Source organism: Mesoplodon bidens (assembly GCF_964165515.1).
Source record: "Mesoplodon bidens genome assembly, chromosome: 7".
Lineage (NCBI taxonomy): Eukaryota > Metazoa > Chordata > Mammalia > Artiodactyla > Ziphiidae > Mesoplodon > Mesoplodon bidens.
Window position 1 is genome coordinate 37122114 of NC_138164.1, and position 20664 is coordinate 37142777.

The 20664-nt window shown below is 39.0% G+C and overlaps 1 protein-coding gene and 1 pseudogene across 2 annotated transcripts in view; one reads left to right on the forward strand and one right to left on the reverse strand.

Annotated features, from left to right (window-relative positions):
* The window catches only part of LOC308620761 (uncharacterized protein), a gene marked incomplete at its 3' end in the record, with an annotated part of 448069 nt that overhangs the window by 103171 nt on the left and 324234 nt on the right, over window positions 1–20664 (reverse strand). The window lies entirely within an intron of this gene.
* LOC308620057 (centrosomal protein of 78 kDa-like) overlaps window positions 13214–20664 on the forward strand; it is a 220436-nt pseudogene continuing 212985 nt past the window's right edge. The window contains exons 1-2 of the transcript in view: window positions 13214–13617; window positions 16707–16879. The product of the transcript in view is annotated as a centrosomal protein of 78 kDa-like (transcript). The remainder of the gene's footprint in view (window positions 13618–16706; window positions 16880–20664) is intronic.

A 20664-nucleotide genomic window follows, 5' to 3' on the forward strand; every position in this document is an offset into this window, starting at 1 on the left:
AGTTGCTCCTGGCATGTGGGATCTTCCCGGACTAGGGCTCGAACCCATGTCCCCTGCACTGGCAGGCGGATTCCCAACCACTGTGCCACCAGGGAAGTCCCCACACAGAGAATCTTAAGGTCAAAACATACAACTCGATTAACTACACTTCCTCCTGTTCACATTTCCCTCATCTTTTCTTCATCTTCTGTCTATGTATCCTTGGCCCTGTTTATATTAAGTGCTTTTGCAGTTATATTTGATTGTCTGTATTCCGGTGAGTTACCACAATGCTTTATGAGACATGCTAGGATATAAATGCATTTAAGTAATATATATATATGTGTAGTTTGCTTGAGTGCAGTGTTTTTTGTTTTCTGTACTGAATTCATTAGCATGGGTCGGTATAAACTTTAGCATAGGTCGATATGTAATTTGTAAACTCATAAAGTCTTAAAGGTGAGGAAATAAGTCTTTTAAATTTAATTATTTATTGTAAAGAGCAGAATAGCATACATAAACAGGTGCCTAATGAAAACTTGTATTCTAATTTGGAACTCTCATGAACACCTATTTTTTTGTTCTTCTAATGGTATGATAGTAGGCCATTTGATTATTTTTATTTTTATGGCTTTAACTTTAGAACAATGAAATATTCATACATTTTAAACAGTATTTTTCTTTATTTCATGGGGGTGGGATACTGGAGAAGTGAAAGGTCAAACACCTATTGAGGAATCCATACTTGTCTATATAGTGTGTACTTTTATTTCAATAACTGATTTAAAATTCCTAAAAGGATGCTACAATAAGTTATTATGCCATTTTACAGACTGAATCAAGTGAATTTCAGGGAGGTATGAAACTTGCCTAAGGCCATCCAGCTGCCAAGTGGTAGAAGTGAGAAGTAAATCCAGGTATACCTATCGCCAAAGTTTCTGCTCATCTCTTTACATCATCCACTTTTAATAGCCAATGCTTTTCTGCTTACAAATATGACTGAGGTTTCCAGACAGTCAACATTGCTTTTTTTTTTTTTGCGGTATGCGGGCCTCTCACTGTTGTGGCCTCTCCCGTTGCGGAGCACAGGCTCCGGACGCGCAGGCCCAGCGGCCATGGCTCACGGGCCCAGCCGCTCCGCGGCATATGGGATCCTCCCAGACCGGGGCACGAACCCGTATCCCCTGCATCGGCAGGCGGACTCTCAACCACTGCGCCACCAGGGAGGCCTCCAACATTGCTTTTTAATAAGATAGAAAAGTTATTGTTGCTTCTCTAAAGACATATTCCTTTTCCATTAAGTGACTTTAGTTGTTCAGATAATACTTCCAGACAGTAGTCATCATACAGTTGGAGACTAAGAACAGAACTCAGGGATGTGTCTAGCAGTCAGTAAAGACCAACTGGGCTCACTGATGATACTTACGGTCATTTCCTCTAGACTAACATAATGTTATTAATAAGACCCTAATAATTCACAGTACTGCCCTTGCCTGATTGTTTGTTCTTCTCCCTCTATCACTCTCTCTTTCCCCATATTATTATTATTTTTGACAATTTTTGGTGAATTAAATTCAGGGATTAGTATTCAGGAGTGCTAGTCACAAAAGCAGAGAATCTTAGCTCACACCAAAGGAAGAAAATAGAGAAACACTATAAATTATATGAATACACACATTTCACACATGTACCAACTATATGTTGCACTTCTCCAAAATCTATTCGGTATCTGCACATTTATTGTATGTTAGCAGTAAGACTAGAAATGAGCGTAATGCTCTGTTTACAAGATACAGAAAACAGACCCAAATATGAAAATTACTAGCAATGAGAATGGGGAAGAAAGACTACAACAAGGAATGTAGATGATATTTTTGTTTCTTAGCTGTGATGCCAAATATTGAACTTTCAACTTGAGACAAGGAGGCCATAAAAAGTTGTATTAGTTTCCTAGAGCTGCCATGACAAAGTACCAGAGACTGAGGAGGTTAAACAACAGAAATTTACTCACTCACTAAGTAAGTAAATTTACTTACTCAGTGTAGAGGCTAGAAATCTGAGATAAGGCGTCAACAGGATTGATTTCTTCTGAGGTATCTCTTCTTGGTTTGTAGGGGCCATGTTTTCCTTTTGTCTTCACATGGTCTTCTCTCTGTGCATGTCTGTGTCCTAATATTTTCTTTTTATAAGGACACCAGTCATATTGAATTAGAGCCCACCCATTTGACCTCATTTGACCTCAGTTACCTATTTAAGGGCCTTATCTCCAAATACAGTCAGATTACGAGGTATTGGGGGTTAAGACTTCCACATATTAACTTGAGCAGGACACAGTTCAGGTGATAATAGAAGATAAGAGTAATTTAAGCAAGTAAGTAACTATTGTTTACAGTGAGTTGCTTAAGGATATGAATTTACTCAAGAAAAACAAGAAGAAATTACATAACACTGTGTGTTATACAAAGATATTAAATTAATCATCATAACATCCTGTGAGATGGGCATTAAATTAGACTAAGCAAGAGTAAGCAACTTATCCAGAATTGTATAGTTGGTCCTTTCCAGAATTTAAACCAGGTATTTTTCCAGTTCCATTCTACGTTATATATTCATTTCATTATTTGAAATGAATTTTGAGTCCTCATTTTGCTTAGTTTCTGAAGTTATATGGGGATAGAATGGAGTTGGATATTTTCAGTGACATTCACACATGGGGAAGGAAATTGAGTCCAGAAGCTTCAGCAATGTTTCTATGGAGAATGCTAACAACAGAACCAGAAACACCGTTATCCTTTTGGTTCAGTGATCTTTCCTAAAGCACTACAAGAATCAATTTTAAGAAGCCCAGTGTTTTCCAAACTTTCACCAATGGGCTCTGTAGGGTCCTCTAACAATATCTAAGAGACTAACTAGTTTCACATTCCAAGCCACTTAAGACAAGGAGTTCTGATTGTTCTCTGTGAGGAAATCAAGTGACAATCATAGCTGGTAATTTAGGGTAGTTTCTTCAGGGCCCAGGCAAAACCTAATACACAAGTAATAATCATTGTTAAGTGCATCTCTGACAAGGATTCATCAAGTAGCAAAGAGGTCTATAAATTGGGAGAAATTATGATCAAAGACAAACATAGACCACAGTTATTTAATTAATGCTCAATTATTTATGAGTTTAACTTTGGTTAACCTCATTTTCCTTCTTCTAGACAATTTCCAATTCATCTCCACAAAGAGACCAGAATACTTACCTTCCAAAACAAGATTTATTGTGTTCCTTTAATTCAAAGCATACAGTGACTTCTACATTCACTCCACCAAGTTTTGCTAGGAGAGAAAAGGAGACATTATATTTTGTCTTGAATTACATATGCCACCATACTTGACTTAGCCCATCCTACTGGAAGCACTTTGACGCAGATTCTACAGTGTTGTCTTACATCCTCTACGGAATCAAGCCAAGGGAATCACACATAGTTACAGCTGGAAAAACATTTGTTCTGGGTTGATACTTTTAGCCTTTACCACCAAGACTTTATCATCAAGATCTACCTTTACAGTCTCTAAACAGGAGACCTTCTTGCCTTCCATTTTCATATTGACAAGGAAGGTAAAGGAAAGAACTGAGAAGTACCCAAAGTCAGCTAGCAGCCAGCACAGATAAATCATCTGTGGGGATATTGTTTCTTTCAAAAGATATAAACATGAGAGGAAGTCCTAGTGTTTGAAACAATTGTGCATAATAAAATTCCATGAAAACCTAGAAATCCAGATGCAGATCAGTAACATATTGGCTAAATAAGCTGTTATGTTCATGCAATGGACAAGTGTACAGACATTAAGAAGAACGAGATACTCATTTCTATGAGATTCTCTTTTCACTGAACTCATCAGTGCTGCAAAAACAATGTTACATAATACTTTTTCTTTAACATTATATCAGGCATCCTCATCTTGTCCTGCATTTATTGCCAGTGTTACTAAAGTTTATCATTTACCTCTTTCTCTTTTAGACATATAATTTCTTCTTATTTTGGAAGCATTCATCAATCCCTATTTTACTCTTTCTTCTAAATTACAAATGAATATTGAACTTTAGAAACTATCTTTTGGGGGCTATTTCAAGTGATTGTATAGTTTGGCTCTCCTTGGACCTTGTTATATGGTAAATTATATTTTGTTATTTTATATATGCTATTTATTATATTTCGTATTATGTTTACTAATTACATTTATTATATTATAATTACATTATAATTAAGGTAGCATTTTGTTTTAGATAGACAAAACAACCAGTGGAATAGGAAGCATCTTAAAATTAAATGCAAGAGCATAAGGGAATTGAGATTAAAATAAAATTCACATTTTGGATCAGTAGCAAAAATTATTCAACAGAAGTGGGAAAATATGGCTATCATTACTAAATTCTAGATACAGCAACTAGTTAAAAGTTAAAAAAATAATGAAACTGTAAAAGTATCAGAAACCTGGGAGACATGAAATAAAGTATTCATGAGGAATACCTTTCTAAGATACAAAGAAAAAAGGATACATTTAATTATATAAGAATTAAAATTTGCCTCATGGCAAAATGCACTACAAAGGTCAGAAAACAAGCAAAAGAAATTGGGAAATATATTAAGAAATGGATATGCTTTGTTTACAACTTTTGAGAGAAGCACATGTTTCTTTGTCCTTTAACCTGTTATGGGGGTATTCATCTATAATGTAAGTGCATGGTTCCTTTCCTTTAACCTGTAATGTGAGATTTAATCCATATGGTAAGTGCATGGTTCCTTTCCTTTCATCTGTAATGTGAGTGTGAACATGTGGCACTGTTCCCAAGCACAGACTTTGGATGTTCCTGTACTGGTCCCATCACTGACCATCCACAAAAACTTACAAATGTTGCTTCACTTTCCTGGGGGTTAGAGTCTTAGCTACGAAATGGAAGCAAAATAGAACTTTCCCACAGGGATGATAGAAGGTTTAAAGGAGTAAATATGTAAGTGCCTTAGCACAGTGCCTAGTACAAGAGAGATCAATATAAGTACTTATCAATTTTTTAAAGAGACAGATGAAAGAAATAAAATGTGGTAATTTCAATCTATTGATATATATTCTTGACTTTAAACTACCTTTTCATTCATTGGATGACCTAACTTGCTCATGCTTTTTCTTACTCTAGTGAACTTGGGTAGCTAATATCATAGTTTAAAATTTTTGCTTTTATATTTACAAGGAAATTTGACCTGTAAATTTCTTTTTCCTTACAGTCCTAATCTATTTTCAGTATTAGGATTATATAGACTTCATAAGATGAATAAAGGAGCATTCTTCCGTCGCTTTCTCTAGAAGTTTTTCTTTGTTAATATTAATGTTACCTGTTTAATAGAAGTTCGATAGAATACACCTCCCAAATGATCTGGCTGGGTCTGGTATTTTCTTGGTGAAAGATTGTAAACTATTGACATAATTCCTTTACTGGTGAAAGAACTCCAGCTATAGATTTCCTCTTGTGTCAGTTTTGGTAAACTTTAGGAGCTAAGAAATTGTCCACTTTACAGAAATGTTCAAATTTACTGGCATTTTATATATTCTCTGTTTGTACTCTCTGCTATAACATTGTCCTGATTCTTTCTGTATATTATTTACTTATGTTTTTGTTTTGCTTAATCAAAGTGTGTTTTTTAAATCTTTTCAAAGAATATTCCTTTGACTTACTAAATCACCTCAATTTTATACTTTTTTCTGTTTTATTAAGTTCTGCTCATGTATTTATTATCTATTTTTCTATGTTCTCCAGGTTTATTGATTTACTCTTCTGATATCAATTAAAACACTTGATTATTAATTTTTAGAAATCTTTTTAGTTATAAATAGTTGAACTTTTTGAAGATTCCAGCTTAGTTGTAAGTATCTAAGGGTCAGCTCGTCCACATTGTTGCTAGCCTAAGGCTTAGTTCACCCTATCGCAATGTATATATTGACATTTTTTACCCTCGACTTTCTGTGTTTTGCTACTTCTCACTTTTCTTTGGAGAGAAGCCCTTTGAAATACCCTTAACTTATTTTACAGCCAATAAGTCTTTAAAATAATGTGTATTTTTTAAAGATAGATCTACTTATATAATTAGGCAGAAAATCTGATCTGCCATATTTTTAAAAACAGCATAAATTCACTCTTCTCCATGATTAATCTGCTGTATTACACGACCTTCGAGTTTTTAGCTTTATCAATGACATGTACTTGAAAAATGTTTTAAAGATCCTACCCAGTCTTTTAAAACATCCTTGTTCCTTGTTTCAGTTCTAGTTTTATGTATATTTTCTGCCTTGCACCTGATTAGTCCAACATCTGATGGATGGCCTTGGGAATCTAATTCTGGTATTGATTGCTTTTTGCTGATTCTCTTCACTTCTAGCTGATTTCTTCATTATTGTGTAAATTTAGATCATGAGCTCATGTTTAGCTAAACTTTATCTGTGGGAATGCTATAGGCCTGTGTTGAAGGTCTACCTCTCCAGAAAGGGTTTAGTTTTGTGTTTGGAATACCACCGATTTGGGAGCATTTTAAGTTAATTTCTTAGCTTCTGTTTGCAAGACTGCACATAAATTGGCAACCCAAACACTGGGAACACAGATCTGGGGTTCAGAATTCTGAAGATTTACTACCTGTTTCCTACCCAGAGCAGAGGCCAAGAGAATTTGGTTTTAGTCTCCCTTTGCCAGCAGATATTTTTTCTCCTGGCACACCCTTTCATTGAAGGTGAAGCTAGGGATAGATAGGTTTAGTTCTAACTTCCCATCTAGTAGGAATGGAGTCTTACCTCCTGCCTCTCATGTGGTCATGGCCATTTAAAAACAAGTTTCTATGTCAGGTGTGTCATTAAACTAAGGCATCCAGACAGAGGCCTATTTTTATGGCCTATGAGCTATGAATAATTTACACATTTTAACTGGTAACGTTTTAAACGGTTACCTAAGTACCTAAATAATATCCTCAATTTTGCCTCTTTGGTCTACAAAGCCTAAAATATTTGCCACTTGGCTCCATAAAAACAGGATTTCCAGCTTCTGTTCTAAGCTATCAAGATCTTCAATCCACTCCTAATATAGCTATAACTCTCACGCATGTACCACCCTTCTTTCATGGGTCCTGGAAATTTCTACTGCATACTTCAAAAATCAACCACGCACTTAAAAATAAGTTGTGTACATTTAACCTAGCATACCTAACCCTTTTCCTTTAGGAGAGTTTTTCAAGTAATCTTGCCCACCGTATTCTTTAGAGCTTCATTAATAATGGCAAAAAATTAAAACAACTTAACATTCAACAAATGGGAATTGTTCATAACAATTATAGAAGCACATACAGTAGAAAACTATACACTCTTATTGAAACAGTGAGACATAACTAGTTTTATTCTTAGAGAACTATGTTTATTTAGGTCCCTTTTGTTTAAATAAGTATATTTCTGTGTATGTATGTATATAGTCATGTATTTATATACACATACATTATTTGTATGATCTAGTTATATAAACATATGAAATACATACCTATACACATACCTTTGATTTATATTTGTATACATACACAGGAATATAATTATATATATTATATAGTTATACACATTGAACTGAAAACTGGTAGTATACATATATATAGTGTATAAATGTGTGTCTATGTGCATGTGTAGAAAAGCAGGTTGAGAGATATGGAAGCATGAGTTAGACAGGGTTCACGATTGTAAAAGTAGTTATGTGTAGGTAGTGAGGTTAAGGCCTATTTGATTGAAAATATTGCATATTTTTACATCAATTGTTATGATGAACAGATTCCTATGTAAATAAAATTATAAATAGCTATACATACTTGTATGTGTAATGTATAATTAAAATATATATAGTTTCATAGATGTATTATATTTATATTACATAATATAATTGTCTTATACTAATACATTATGTATTGTGTTATATAGAATATATTAACTATAGTGTATTATATCAGATAATAATAATTATATATTTATAATATATATATAAATATATATTTATAATTTATATATTATGATATAATTGTTTTATAATCAATATTACAGGATATATCATATTAATATTATGAACATATTAACCATATAAATACATTTCATTACTCATATATTTTGTATATAATATATGCTAGGCAAAAATATATATTAATATAATACATAATTGTTATACATTAATATAAATATTAGTATATGACATTTATATATCAATATAATATTTAATATTGGTATATTATAGTTAATATATACATAACTAATGCTCTGCTACAAGTAGAATAAGACCAGGAGTATGGCCAAAGCAAATTCTAAAAATATTAGATTACTTCTATTCATTTATATGTCATTTTCCTGGAATCTGCATCTGGCTATTAGAGAGGACACACAGCAAAATCAACACAAAGTGCCCAGGAGGACATTGGATCCTTTATTTATCGGAGCCTCAAAGGAAACACAGTGCTACCCAGTCCCCCATCAAAGAGCCAAGAGCAAACCTTGAAGCACCCAGTAAAAGCCCATTCAAACAAAAAAGCTTTTCCACTTAAACTGGAAAAAGTTAAGTTCCCAAGAGACCCCCTACATCAACCACCAAAGCTCATTTGGCAGTAAAAGCAATAACGTTCACTGAACAACAAGAAACCCAAAACAATAGTTGTTTTAGCACAAACACAAAAAAGCAGCTAATTAGTGTCTCTCCCGTTTGAAAGAAGGGGGTGGGAAGTGGGCAGAAGACCTGATAGGAAAGATAAAAAGCAAAGGAAAAGGAAAATAAAAGTTTCCAGTTTGACACTCAAGCTGTCTTCTGCATCCATTTTGTCAAGACCACCAAGTCAATGTGGAGGCTTTTTCCTCCTTCCCTTTTCTTTTCATGAGACTGATCACAACCAGCACTGCAGAGTCCATCAAATTAAGGAATGCTGTTGCCTACATGTGTGAATGCGCTGTGAGTAAAGTACTGAAGTAGAGGACACCTAAAGTGAAACGTCTTCATGAATGTCCATGTGGCTGAGCAGGAAGTTAACCTTTCATAGATGTGCTAAAGAAGAAGAGTTGGCTTTTATTTTATTTACTTTTCCCTGGACTCTGTTGAATGACTATCATCTACAAGTTCAGGCTACTTTTTGCTGAGGATTAATGCACTGGGAGAGCTGAGAGAAAACTGAACAGTAGAGCGGTCTTTTTCTTGACCAGTTCACCTTACTTTCCCAAACTCTAAGTCTTTCCCTAATTCTTTCTCCTTTTTAGTGTAGTAAAATGAACAGAACACAAAATTCACCATTTTGATCACTTTACAATTCAGTGGAATTTAGTACTGTCACAATGTTGTGCAACTATCACCGCTGTCCAGCTGCAAAACATTTTCATCCCCCCAAGAGGAAACCTACACCCATTTTAAGGACTCATTCCCTATTTCCCTCTGTTCCAAACCCCTGGCAACCACTAATGTATAATATTTGCCGTGTGTATGGATGTGCCACTGCTGGACATTTCGTAGAAATGGAACCATACCATATGTAGCCTTCCGTGCCTGATGATAAGTTGTGCAGTGGTAGGAAAAACTAAAATGCGATGTACTGTATGATGTATGTTTTACTGAAGTGGCTTGGTCAGATTATAATGATTTATGATAGAAATCACGCAAAGCAAGCTTCACAATTCTCCAGGAATGTTCTGAAGAATGCTGATGTTAATTATGAATATGTGAATCCCAAATCTTTCATTTGTATTGACCTTATTTCATTAATTCTTCTCCCAACACTGCCATAACTAGAGTTGAGTTCTAAAACTTACCTTCCTCTTTCCCCATAGAAATTGTCCCACAATTTCAAAAAGTTCTCAAAGGTGAAAAAGTGCACACGATGTTTATCACGTTTGCAAATGCCGATGGAAATGCTAAGCTAACACTGTCCAAAATGCAATATTCTTCTGTGAGAGCACCCAACTTTAAACAAATACACATATTCTAAATACAGCTTAGATCTGTGACATGTTTTGGTCACTGAAGTATGAGCAGACATGATGGCCTTAAATGAGCAGAAGAGGCCTTAAATGGGCTTGTGCGGTTGGGCTCACCTATGTTTCAGTGAACTTTTAGAGAAGACAGGGCCTGGGAGCTGCGGCCTCACAGTTGGGCTCCAGACGAAGAGGTGTGTGACAGACCTCAAACTGACCCAAAACACGGAGCAAAACTAGCCATCTAGAGGTCTAAAAGAGAGCCACTGAAGCTAGCCCATAGGTCCAAGAAAAATAAATTCTTGTTTATGTAACTGAGTTTGGGGTGATTTGTTCCAAAGCATTATCACAGCAAGAGCTGACTAACACAACATCCTCCAAATCATTGTTATGTAAATGGATGCCACCATGCCTACATTTAAGGCAACTGTGTCCTCAAATTGTGAGAAATCTTGAACCCTTGGTGCCTCTCCAACACAATGTACATGGCTAAATTTCCACAAATAAGTTCACTAATATACCACAAAGATCTCCCTAAACTTGTATTAAATGTAATGCAAAGTTCTTTCTTTTCATTTTCTGCTTCTACATAGTTAAAATGCTGTTTATCAATGGAAAACGGTTCTTGCCGTTTGGCTTCTGTCGTTAGAGTCCTTTGAACTCTTTGGCTTTTCAGCTCCTAGGCTGTAACATTTCAATCAGCAAATGCCCCAAGGAGAAAGGCTGCACCAAATGTGAAGCTTGCGTCTGTGTTTCCCTTCTCTCCAGAACTTGGCCCACATGTCTTGGTGTCTCTCTAACACTCAGACGCCAGCGAACAGAAGTTCTCCTACTCTATCCAGCTTCTCTAACATTTCTTTAGACTTCGCCTGATCTTCTGTTATTATTCAACTATCATCTCAATTAACCCTAGGAAGCAAATCTACCATTTTTAGAGAAAACGGAACCCTGGTACACCGTTGGTAGGAATGTCAACTGGTGCAGCCACTGTGGACAACAGTATGGAGGGTTCTCAAAAACTAAAACTAGAACTACCATATGACCTCGCAACTCCAGTGCTGGGTATAAATCCAAAAAGAACAAAAACATGTGTTTTCAAAAACATGTATTTGAAAAGATACATGCACCCCAATGTTCGGAGCATCAGTATTTACAATTACCAAGATATGGAAGCAACCTAAGTGTCATCAAGTGATGAATGGATAAAGAAGATGTGGTACATATAACCAATGGCATACTACTCAGCCTTAAAAAAGAAAGAAATGTTGCCATTTGCAGCAACATAGATGGACTTGGAGGGCATTGTGGTAAGTGAAATAAGTCAAACAAAAACAAACACTGTAGGATATCACCTATATATGGAATCTAAAAAATACAGCAATCTACCGAATATAACAAAAAAGAAGGGGAGTCACAGATATAGAGAACAAACTAATGGTTGCCAGTGCGGAGGGGGAGGAGGGGGCAATACGGGGTGGGGAAGTGAGAGATGTCAACTACTGGGTGTACGATAGGCTCAAAGATGTATTGTACAACACAGGGAATATAGCCAATATTTTGTAATAACTGTAAATGTAAAGTATCCTTTAAAAAGTATACAAAATTTTTTACAACAGAAATCATACTGAAAATTGGAAACAATTTAAATGTCCATCAACAGGAAAATGCACATATAAATTATTGCATTTCCCTACATGGGAATCCTACATAGTGAGGAAACTACATGAACTAGACAGATCTTTACGTGTCAGCATGGATGAACCTAGCAAAGATAACACTAAAAAAAGCAAGTAAGAAGAGAAAACATAGTAGAATACTATATGAGGTTTAAGAATACTTAAAAATGTAGCCTAAATAGAAAGACATCCATGCAGTGATGGAGACCAAGTTCAGAAGAGTGGTCACCCAGGGTCAGCTGGGGAGTGGCTGTGTTTGGGAAAGTGGTCACAGCAGGCTCTTCAACAGGAATGGTAATGTTGCACTTCACACGCTGGCTGGAGGACGGAGGAGTGTCTGCGATGTTATAATGTGAGCACGCTGCATGTGAAAGCCATTGCTGACCACATCTAGGGGATCTGATACGCGGGAGCTGGTAGTGGGTGGAGGCATCCAGAAGGTGGTGGTAGAAGAGGAACGTTGTATGCATAACGCCTAAGACCTGACCAGAGGACGACCACTGTTCTAGAAACTGGACACAAATCCAACTTCTACGGCCAATGTTAAAAGACAAACTGAGGCATGTTTAAAAGAAGACTTTACGTGAGCAAAAATAGATTCAATTCAGGCACCGCCAAAGCGGAAGTGGTGAGGAGCACTCCAGCCACAGGAGCTGCAGAGATTTTTAGTTTCAAAGGGCAGAAGCAAAGCAAGGAAATGACTGACTTGCTATCGCTTTAAAGCCTAGTTAGTGGTTTCTGACTAGTTGTCCTCAGCGCTGTGCGTCACCCTGAGGCGTTGACAGGCTTAGATTTCGGTTGCTTTACGTAGGCGGCCGCATCACTAGAGCCACCGCGGGCTAACGGCCTCCTTGCAGGGTTCATTTACTAACACCAATTGTCTGAGTCCTTACTCTTACTCGGCCACTTCACTTCCTACGCCTCAATTTCTCTTCTGTAAAGTGGATATTCAGTAGTAAATTCTCTCTGGAGTTGTCAGTACAAAACAAAGTGATTATTAGTAACCACGATCATGTCCTGAATGCATGGAACACGTCACCATTTGCCAACTACCGTGTCAAGTTAGCAGAAACTACGGAAATTAAGAGCTCTCCGCATAAATTCACACACCCGTGCACCAGGTAAGGGACCACAGGCAGACGTTCACTCAGCCTTTCGTGTGTCCCTCACGGAATACACGCTCTCTCCTGGGCGGGGGGAGCACAGACACTTACGGGAGTTTACTTTTCAAATGCGTTGATACAACCAGGTCTCACTTTTGTTTGGATGAGTCAGCAAACGCTTTTTGGAAGCCCCAAAGTCTCCACACCTCCAACGTTTCGCGCTGCCTTAGTCTCAGAGCTCAAGCCCCTACTCTTCAGGCCGCGTCACCATGGGAGACAGGGCTGCATGCGGACGCGACGCACGGCGAGCGTGCTGACGTCCTCGAGCCCCGCCCCCACGGTCCCGCCCGCTGCCTTATAAACGGCAGCCCCGCGGCGTGGAGGGCGTAGGTGCGTGCGCCAACACCAGGCCGTGCGGGGTCTCCGGAGCGCGGCATGGGGGGGTTGGCGTAGCTGGGGCCCGTGGCCCTATGTCTTCTGGCTGCGACGCCGGTCCTGCGCACGCTGCGGGGCCGCAGCCGCCGGGCGGTGGGCGCCCGAGGGGCCGGGAGGCGAGCCGGGGCCCCCAGGCGGGTGTGGGCATCATGTCCGCAGCCAGCGTCCCCGAGGCCGCGCTCGGGCCATGATCCCTTGGTGAAGCTGCGCCGGGACGGCGTGGCCGATATCTTTCCGCGCTCTGAGGACCTGTGCGCGCTGCAGGACTCGGTGCCTCTGCCCTCCGTGCGCGCTTCCCTACAGGAGGGCCTGCTGGACTTAAGGCCGACCGCCTCCGCGGGGTGCACTGGGCGCCGCTCCTGAGCACCCGCTGCCCCTGATCTGTATCCAGAGCTTCTTCCAGCCACGGCGTGTCGAGACAGGTTTGTACTTCCCGCTTCCAGGGCCCCTCGTGTGGGCACTGAGAAGCGGGGTTTTAAATGGTGCAAGGTGGAGGGTGGGCACTAGAACCAGTGCCCAGTGACCGGGTGTGCGTGCACTAGACAGGGCGTGTGGCCTAGGACTCCTGCCGGCTCGGTGACCCCGGCCGAGTGCCTTAAGGCTTCAAGGTCTCAGTGTTCTCATCTGTAGCGTGGGCTTAACAGGACCCAGTCTCTCTGGCGGTTACAAGGATGCACTGTGTTAATGCTTCTAGACTCTACAAAGTAGAACACTTAGCACAGTTTGGAGCATCGTTAATTGTTGCACAGATGTTACCTGGTCTGTTGAATGACTTTGCCTGGTACACACCAAAGCGATTAGGAAATGGATATATCCCAGCTTCATTTCCTTTCCATTAAAACAGGGCTCAGGAAAGAAAAAATCTGTTTTTCAGTAGTCGTATCATATAGTGGAAAGAGCACTGGTGTGAAGGCAGCCTAGGGTTTGAATTCCAGGGCTTATGCTGTCTGTGGCCTGGGCAGGTTTCTTTTGCACTACAATCCCCACACTTGTAAAATGACATTAATAACCACTCTTTCTGTGGGTTCTTAGAATGAATTAAGCAGGTTATGTGTGTAAAGTAGCCTGGCACTTGAATGAGTTGTCAGAACCAAGGGCTGCTGGAGAGGATGCTTCTGCCCTAGGTAATCTTCCCTTCTACTGGGCAGCAAGTAAACACAAGCACAGTAGTCAGTGCTCTGGAAGAAGTGAGTTCTGGTGCTATAGAGCACAGAATCTCTTTTTTCTTTAATTTAATTTTTATTTTATATTGGAGGATAGTTGATGTACAATATTGTGTTAGTTTCAGGTGTACAGTAAAGTGATTCCGTTATACATGTATCCATTCCTTTTCAGATTCTTTTCCCGTACAGTTTGTTCCAGGCTATGGAGTAGAGTTCCCTGTGCTGTGCAGTAGGTCCTTGTTGATGATCTATTTGATATAGAGTCGTGTGTCTATGTTAATGCCAAAGTCCTAATGTATCCCCCCCCCACCTTTCCCCTTTGCAGAGCACAGAATCTTGGAAGGGAAAGTTCAGGGTAGGCTTCTTGGAGGAGGTGCCATCCTTTCTAAGGATATGTAGAAGCTCCTGGGGTGGCAGGAGGGAGCAGGGTGTGTCAAAGTTTGAGAAATATAAGAAAATATGGCAAAACTAAGGTAGAGGACTGGAACTCAGGGCTTGGGAAAGAAATGAGAGTTGATACTGGAAACCTAGTGGGGCCCAACAGAACGGGGCCTTGTTTGTCCTGTCAGAAGTTTAGATGTTTATCCTGAAGGCTGTGGGAAACCCCAAAGAACAGTGAGATGGACTTCTGGTTTAGAGACTTACTCGGACCTCCATGTGCAAGGCACTTGATTGGGTGCAGGGTGAATTGTAATCTAAGGTTCCCACTTAAGTTATAAAAGGTTGGACTGGATTTTGCAGATCTGAGAGAGAATGGGTGGGGCCTGGTGACCAGTTAGAAAAGGGAGGGCAGCAAGCGTGGGTGACAGTTTACAGCTGCATCTTTTTGAGAGATACAGAGCACCGTAGGAAGGTATTGGGGGTGGGGAGAGGATTTTAGTTCATCTTCAGTGCTTTAGAGGGGCCTGGTAGACAGGTCTGGGCCCAAGGTTCAGATCTGGGCTTTTGGGGAGGAGAGGTGTTTGAAGGCATGGGAGAGACTTAGGTTATCCACAAGAAGATCCAAAGAATCATAGGTCTGAGAGATTTTTAAGTGGGTATATTTGAGGATGTTTATAAGCTGTGAGAAAGTAGCCAGCAGAGGAAGGGTGTAAAGATCTAGGACAGGAAATGATTGTTCATTTGATTTTGAAAAGCTGAATACTTATCGTGTGCCTGGCCCTTTTCTAGGATCTGGGGTTCACACCATCTGTTATCTCTTCTGCAAGGATAGTTCAACTCCTCCCCTGGTGAAGAGAAGTCAGATTATTCTTTGCGTCCCATTCAGGTATAAGAACTGTTCTGTACCTCTGAAGGGACTTTACTTAACCAGAGTAATAAGTTAGAAATCAAAAGAAATTAGAGCTGGAAGGGACCTTAAAGGCCACTGTACTTAATTTTGCCTGATATTTGACATTGAATGTAAGAAAAGTTTATTGTAGAGCCCATTCTCTTCAGAGTTCCTTCACTGAACTTTCTTTATGTCTTGCATCCAGTGGGTCTATCTTGTAAATTTTGGCCTCCTCCTAAATTTGCTTCTTCATCCATATTACATTTTGCCCAGGCTATGGCAGAAACTGCTGGGTGGTTTCACGGCCCCTGGTCTCAGTTCCTCTAAGTTCATCTGCCTACTCGGGTTGAGTGATCTTCTAACATGACAAGATATGCCTAAAATAATGCTGCTAATGGCTTGCCCACACAGAGTTAGTGCATACTAGCCGCTCTGCACAGAGGCCTGTAGTCTGAACTGTGCTTTGCCAAGCCTCCTGGGGCTCTTTGGCCTTGAGGAAGGGGAGCTTTTTGTGATCACTCCCTTTATCTAATTGGTCCTTCAGCAGCGGGGCGCCTTTTTCTAATCAGCGGAGGCACCCTTACTCAGCCAGTGGTAGCCCCAGGCCTCATCACCTGTGGGATACAAGCCATGCTCTCTCCCAGGCTTGCTTGGGCCAACATCTCTATTTTTATTTCTGTCTCTTCTCACACTTGGACCCCTGGTCTTTAGTCATCCCCACCTGCAGTATTTACAGTGCCCAGCAGGTGTCAGGCTTGAGTGTCTTTGCACAGGTGCTCCCTGTGCAGTTAATGCACCTCCTACTCCAACTCTGCATAGCCTCATCTTTCTAGACTGTACTTCAGGGTTATCATGAAGCCGTCACTTAGATATAACTTTTGGCCTCCATAGGCACTTCTGTGCTTAAAGGTTATAGTTCTTTATCTCATGTGATTGAAATTTTGAGTTTATAGATCTTCCTCCTTAATGAGGCTTTAAGGACAGGAGTCATTTCTAATCCTTAGCACAGAGCAGATGCTTTTTAACGGTGATAAAATGTATGGTTTAAATGACTCATTTTACAATAATTTTGCTGTAGCTTCCGATAGAAATAAAGTTTCCAGATGTTGTGTTCCTGCAATAAGAAATAAAGATGTGACCTTCCAGCTGTGTAAAGCCCATCAATGCTGTGTAAGTGCATCGGGTGCGCTAAGGAACGTGGAGCCAAGTGGGCTAGTTGTGAGAGAGAGAGACTTAACTATGTTAACAAAGGTAAGCCTTCATTGTGTCCTGCCAACATTTGATAGTTACTTTTGGGCAAACTAAAGCAATAAAATTTTAAACTGTTCCTCCCCATTAAAGGGATTGAATATTTGGCCACTTTGGTGCACCTGTGTCTTGTGAATTGTCCAATTGGAGATGGAGGTTTAGAAAGTGAGTTTCAGTCTTGTTTCAGTCTCTTCCCATCAGACTGGTCTCGTGATTTCCTACGCACCATGTTACTTCCTGTCTACCTTTCCTTGGTGTTGTTCATGCCTGGATTGTCTCCTGTACCTGCTCAAACCTTGGTCCATTCTCATTTGTACCATGGAAGTTTGTCATGCCGGATAGTGTCAGAACTAATTTTACTTAAGTTTGTGTTAAGGTGCAAAGCACACGTTTTGTATATTATCTGTTTTTTGTGTTTGTTTATATTTTTATGGTTTCTCTTCAAGAAATATTATGAGTAGGGAAATAACAAGATGTAAAGAGCAAAAAAGTCATCATTCTCTTTTAAGTTGTTAGAACATCTACCTGCAATCATACTGCACTGTGGTATGTGTTAAAATAGGAAATTTATGTCATGTCCCGTAGGAGCAGGAAAGTCAGTGGTGTTAGTGAGGGTGTGTCATGGAAGTAATCACTAAGCAGGTGACTGCTGGTTGGGGTCCTGAAACATTAGTGTGTGTTCCCTGTGTCCAGTAGTGGTCTGGAGAGGTCAGGAAGCGTGCCTTTCAATTTGAGGGAACAGAGGGTTTGAGGTCCTCTCTGTTCTATTGCTCTAGTACACTGCATAGCAGCTCATAAAATACTGTGTTTATAGTTGATATTTAAATCGCTGATTGATCATCAAGATTGGGATGTATCATTGGAAATGAAAATAGGAAGAGTCTTATGCTTTTTAGGTTTTTCCTTTTTTCCCGATGTCTCAGAAGGCTCTTTGACGGGGGACTTTTTATTCTCCCATACAATTCCATGAATACTTATACCCTGGCACTTATTTTAATGTCATTTTCAATTTATAAATGTCTCTGAAACACATACTGTAAACTATTTGAGGGTAATGACCATGGCCATTGATGACACATCTTAAATGTGCATCGTGTTAATGTTTGAGTGTCAGGTGGTCTACCATCAGTGCTTCCTTCTTTCACCCAGTTTTCTTCCTCATTTCCTTCTCCAAATTTGTCTCATTTTTCTACTCTCCCTTTTGCTTCTCTATTCTTGCTTTCTCTTTCCCATTGCATGTGTCATTCTTCTTCTTCTTCTTCTTCTTCTCCTTCTGACTTCATTATTATGGCCAACCAAAACCTTTTCCAGGATTGTCTCTATCTTCCTTTCCTCTTCATTGCCATCCACAAACTCTTAGAGAATATTCTTGCTTGACTCCCTTACTTCCTAGCATACCCATGTACTTCCTGATCACTTTAGAACATTGAAAAGGGTTGGAATTTTTAAAAATAGGTAATTATAATCAGTCTTCTTTCACCTCTGGCATAAGACTCTTCTTCCTCAATCTGACCATTCTTAAATCTAGAAGTACTCCAGCTCATTGGTCTCCCTTACCCCCATGTTTAGGCCAAAGAACTTGTGAAACCTTAGCCCTGTTTAATACTTGAATTTATCAAAACATAAGAGGGCTAATTCTGCCTAAGGGCACCAAAGAAGAATAAAGATGCCACAAATAAATGTTTAGTCCAGATTTATAATGGACTCTTAAGTGCCTAGTTGAGTGCTAACCGTTAACTCACTTGAACACCAGGGAGGTCATGACACAAACTAACATGTTAATTGTAAAGACACTTCACTTCACCATTCCTCAATGTAGCTGATAAACTGCATCCAGTTAGCTTAAATAACATGAATGATGAATTTCCCTGTGTATATAAATTGGGAGTTTCTAAAGTTTTCTTTTTCCCTTTGTACAACTACTGACTGCCACCTCGCTTGGTCAGTGCAATAGGAAATGATGACTAAGAAACACATTGTCTCAATATCAGTGGACATAATGTCCTAGTAGTCTATAAAAATCTCAAAATTCTTAATCTAAAAGGTAGGTCTGCCAATCTTATACCCTTTTCCTTTGTTAATATAAGTATCCAATCTATGAAGGTCTCAGTTTCCTTACTTAGAATATGAGATGGATAGATTTGCTAATATCTAGGGACCTTTCCAATTTTAATATTCCCTAGTTATAAGGGCTGAGCCAAATACAATGGCTCCCTTAATCATTAACCTCGCTCATGATGAAAGTTATCAGCAAGTTCTACTTGTAAGAGATCAAACATTCATATCCATGTATATTGTAGCACATTGACTTTTACAGAACTCCAAGTAACACAACATAGTTACATTCATAGACTTAAGGTCACCGTGGTATACTTTACAATTTTTCTTTTCCCTAGGAAGGAAATGTAGATCCCTAGGAAGGGATTTCTTTCTCTGCCTTTCAGTAATGTAAGCCTTTTATTATCTCTTGGATCCTAAAAATGGGTAGGGTTTTGGCAGGTGGAGCTTAGGACAGACATTCCAGCTGACAGGGACAACAGGAGAAAGGGCAGAAGGAAGAATGGATTTTCAGAAAGACTTGATATCTTACATGATGAGAGCAGCGTTTCACAATCTCTGTCCTGCAGAACACTGGTTTTAGATGATGTTAATGTAGTTACAGGACAGAAGCATTTGGGAAGAACTGTACTCTACATCCCGACATGAAATTCAAGTTTCACTTTGTTTCATTACATACTCTGAAAAGTTTTGGAGGAAGGAATTGATTTATTTTTGTTTAATTCAGTCTTACTCACAGTTATTGACAAACCTATATTCAGCTGATGGGACTGTATTTTGTGAAAGGCCAATCGGAGAAATGGTGAGATGGAGCTTAGGCTATTTCTCTGTTGGGACAGGCATGTGATTATTTTTCTTATAATTCTTTACTGTTTGTCCTAACAACTGTTACTTTGCAGGCATCAGGGTTTTTTTTTGTTTTTTTTTTACATCTTTATTGGAGTATAATTGCTTTACAGTGTTGTGTTAGTTTCTGCTGTGTAACAAAGTGAATCAGCTATATGCATACATATATCCCCAGGATTCAGTTTTAAGCCCTCTGTTTTTATCTGAGTTATTGGGACTCTTAGAAAGCTTAACAATCCTGGAGTCTTCATCTGTGATGTAGTTTCCAGAAGCTCCTGGCACTTACCACTATTTCCTCTTGATTCTTTTCCTCCGACTTCAGACTTCTTACAATTATGAGCTGATGGTTTTCTCAGCCTCTAGTGTCAAAACCAGCTACCTCACTCATCTTCATTGTCTCAGTTACAAGGTGCAATATTTCCCATGTTTATATGCGTCAAAATAGAAGTCAGGGATTGATACATAGCATATGCGTAATAAAAATTGTATTTCTTTTTTTTCTTTGTTCAAAGGTATCCAAACACTGGCCAAGTTCTTAAATTGAAAGTAGAGTGATCTAACTTATTCAGCTCATCCAACCATCAATATTGAATATTTGTCTTTTTTCTTACACATATTTCTTGTATTCCAATTGTGACATTCTAGAGCACAGTGAGTACATTTATAACTTATTACTGCATTACTACCTTGGCTATTCCTTGACCAAAATTTACTTCATACAACTGACAGCCTAATTAACCTACTAGAGTCTTTTTTTTAATGTACGCATATATTAAAAAAACTCTAGTAGGTTAACTGCATTGCTAATAACTGAATTTTTACACCTCTATGCACCCATGTATCCAACACCAGATCAAGATATTATAAAATATTTCTAACACCCT